Source organism: Schistosoma mansoni (genome assembly GCF_000237925.1).
Source record: "Schistosoma mansoni, WGS project CABG00000000 data, supercontig 0142, strain Puerto Rico, whole genome shotgun sequence".
Lineage (NCBI taxonomy): Eukaryota > Metazoa > Platyhelminthes > Trematoda > Strigeidida > Schistosomatidae > Schistosoma > Schistosoma mansoni.
The window spans coordinates 307,528-311,447 of NW_017386042.1; the positions used below are offsets into that span (position 1 = coordinate 307,528).

Sequence of the window (3,920 nt, forward strand, 5' to 3'; positions counted from 1 at the left end):
TCATCTAGAATTTGACCATTTTTTGGATCTTGGATCAAATCTGAAATCCATGCTACAATCCATAAATATTACTTCATTATAGCTATAAAAATATTCACTATTTGAAATCAATAAATGAATTCATTGGAAAGCCTTGCATCTCATTGGTAAATTCAAATAGTATACTTTTTTTCTCCAGTCAAAATTCACCAAATGAGTACATTGATTGGTCATAAAGAATACTATTGAATATTATGGATATATTTACATTTAAAGGATCTTCCAAGTTATTTCTATTGCATTACTCTTTATATTCTTTATCAGAAGTTTTACATACGGAATAAATTATCTATTCCCTTTGCTTAAAACAATAAAGTAATTCAATGTAACATATAAATTTCATTTAGATTTATACGTAAGTATAAAACAAAACATTTTATCTATTAAATTATTCACTTGATATTGTTTAGTTGAATCTTCCCATGGATGTTTAGGGCTGCGATTCATTAGTCTCTCTCGTATTGGCATATGTGCATTCTGTGCGTATTGCCTTGATATAGCCTTAATTCATAACGCGATGTCTTTTGAAGCGAACGGTACTGGGTTCAAGTCCCAGAGTGAACATCAACTCTGAGATGCAGGTATATCCAGCTGACGAGTCCCGAATAGGAAAAAACACGCGTCCTGGATACCATTGATAGCCGCTATCTATCTCTGCTTATAATATATATTATTGTTTATTGAAGTCAACAGTTTTATTGATAGATCAATTTAAGAGAGAAATAATTAAATTTTATAATTATTTACAATAAAATACTTGAATTTCTTCTCTACAAATTAAGCCAAATATCTATGTGTACATCATATAATGATAAGCATAATAAACTAGGAATACACATTCAAATGAGATCTCGCTCTGGTGCGAGACTTGTAGGTCCTGCGTTCGAATCTCGCGAGGTGAGGTCGTGGATGCGCACTGCTGAGGAGTCCCATAATAGGACGAAACGGCCGTCCAGTGCTTCCAGGTTTTCGATGGTGGTCTAGCTTCAATTGACTCACGGTTTCAACTTTGTAATTTGATTTAAACAATGAAAATGTTGTAATCAGTTAAATTCTTTTTTTTGCAATACTATTTTTTTATGGACATCCAACCCAGTCTGCCAGGATCTTTATATACGGTGTTGTCTGAGGTAACATACCGCCGCGTACACCAATTACCCACATCGACAGTAATAATAAAGAGTTGGACACCTAATTTTAAGGAGTTTAGTCAATACTTATTTTTTCTAAGAATCTCTAAAGGGATTTAATGATTCAATAACTGAGTAAATTTGTCTAATAATCTAAATTGTAGGAAGTCAATTAGTAGTCACATATCAGTGAATTAAGATGATTCCAATATTCATATTTTCTTATAAATTTCTGTAAAACAGTCTTTACAAATTATTCATGTAATGAGAGGTTTGGTAAATATTTATAATATAACAAAGATAGCGGATGATAGATTTGTGGGGCTGATCTAGAAAACGTCTGTCAAAAGACAAAAAAGGCTCTGGAAACATTAAGAAGCATTTTATCTAATCAGCGTTTGACTAGAAGTTTTGTCAGAAACATCACGAAAGTGAAAAGTCACGTGTAGAGTTTCTGACAGACTGATTATTATACTGCTATTATGTTTAGTAGCGTTCCAAAATTTTCAGGAAAACTCAAGGACTTCTAAAATATTATAAAAACATTATATTTTTTGTACTCGAATGAACCTTTGGAGTAAAGTGCTTCAGTCATATTTTGCGCCTTTCCTCTCGTGTTCAAGTTACTAAGTAGTTTTAGCTTGAGGGTTATGAGGATAGCTTAGGAACCAAGTATAGAGTTCAATCAGAAAGACTTATCAAGATTTACTATATATGATGTTAGGAATAAACTATTATGTGAATGAAAAGTTAGACTAAAAATGGAAGTATGATTTTAAAGAAAATTTAATCAACCTTTGTCTAATTATAAGGTGATGAATAAACATTTTGGGGGCTGAGTTTTCCAGAAGTGTTGAGATTCAGTTTACTATCATGTGTTTCAACAGTCAAGTGGTTTAAAAACTTTGGGCTTCTTTAGTTGTCGTTCTGAAACATCGTGTACTTGGTCCAAAATAGGGTTATCTAAATTATTTGAAATAGTTAGTGAATAAATGTATTTGCACTTATTACGTTTGTTTAAACCTTCATGTCTACACAGAGGTACGCATAAACATTATCAGTATTTCGTTAATTTGTATTTCACTGTTTTCTTATAACTTCAATACACTTCTCTTGTTCTCAGTTTCTAAACAAATAATCCATTGGGTTTTTTATTTGATTCTCTGACATGTAGACTGATTAGCTCACTGAAAATAGTTTGGTTTATGTAACTAAGTTTTCAAACATCATTTCAAGTGCTCCCACGATCCACAGGCTGGTTACGCGACTGTGACTTGTTATTTATTTAGTTAATTCACTCTTACAGTCAGATCGTTGTGGTAGGAGATTAAATATAGTTTTCTTGACTTAAAAATAAGTAAATTACATCTAGGGGAACATGTATGGTTAATTTGTCTTATTATTTTGAAATAAGAAAAATACCTGCTATTAAATTACTGAGTTTTTGCATAATATACCTAACTAAATCATCAACCCATAGACCCATTAACTCATGGCTTCACATATTTTGTCTCAGTGCCAGTTAAATCCGTAAATAGGAATCGGTCAGCCAGACATAGGCTAACAGACAATTCTAACAAGTTAAATAGTTGCTATTCTTTTTACTACAACTCTGAGGGACATTTGGTAATAATTTTCATGTTTACCTTTTATGTCTATCCGGCAGACACTTTAACAAGTAACATCAAGAGCAAAGTTTGATCAAGGATTACTTACTGGTGACCATCACTAGCCATTTAACAACAAAATACTAAGTATTCTGATATCAGGTGTTTTAAACAGAATTCATGATAAGATGAAGTTTCATTATAAAATTTCATCTTTCTGTATATCCTTTTCTGGACTTGTGAACTTTGACAACACCTCAATTGAATCGCTCAACAAATAAAATTTAAACTTAAAGCTTTAGTTGTTCATAGCAAAAGTCTTTAATTAGTTAGAACTTGATCACCAAATCCAGGTGTGTTCAGTGGACTGTGAACCATATTTATGGAATGAAGGTAAACATTCATAAATGGGTTTTTATATACCAATGGATGATTTAAAATCTGAACTAACAATCAACACCACTGAGTTCAGAGTTATACATCCATAGTGTGACAAAATTAAATGAATAGATAAGCTAAACTAGAGTAGAAATCAAGTGGCTGTATACTAAGAGGAAGACTGAAATTTCGTATAAGAAGCATTTTGCTGTAATACATTGCGAAAAATGTACTATTATGAATGTAATACTTAACCATTGTTTCGACTCTTTTGAAATCTATCATGTTAAGTACATCATAGTATGCTAATATGGTATAACAACTTGAACTAATGTACCATTGTGCCAGATCCTACATTGGTCATAATTAACTTAGTGACAATTAGAATACTTCTATTTTGTTTCTGACTAAACAAAAATCTATTTATATGATTATTGTTACATCAGTTCATTTCTTATAACAATTTTTCAGATGACATGTTTACATAATTATAAGTGGTCTAATAATATTCAACAATGAAGAAGATCTAAAGCAAGAAATTTTATGTCCCATAAAATGATTTCCACTTTTTATTGTAATCAATATTTGGTTTTATTCTCAATAACCTAAAAAAACGTTTGTAGGTACTAAGCGGGATTACAAGTTTTGAAAAAATCTTTTTTTAATATTCTGTGACATAGTAACAAAAATATTTAAAGCAATTAGTCCTTTTGATAAATTTCGATAATGTAGTAATAAGAAGACGAAGATTATCAGAATGCCTCAA

At 31.0% G+C, this 3,920-nt stretch overlaps 1 protein-coding gene across 1 annotated transcript in view; it reads left to right on the forward strand.

The window, feature by feature from the left end:
• Positions 1 to 294: 294 nt before the first annotated feature.
• The window catches only part of Smp_158620 (retinaldehyde binding protein-related), a 46,109-nt gene continuing 42,483 nt past the window's right edge, over positions 295 to 3,920 (forward strand). Inside the window, exon 1 of the mRNA XM_018799964.1 lies at positions 295 to 394. The gene's annotated coding sequence lies outside the window, so the exon portion shown is untranslated. The remainder of the gene's footprint in view (positions 395 to 3,920) is intronic.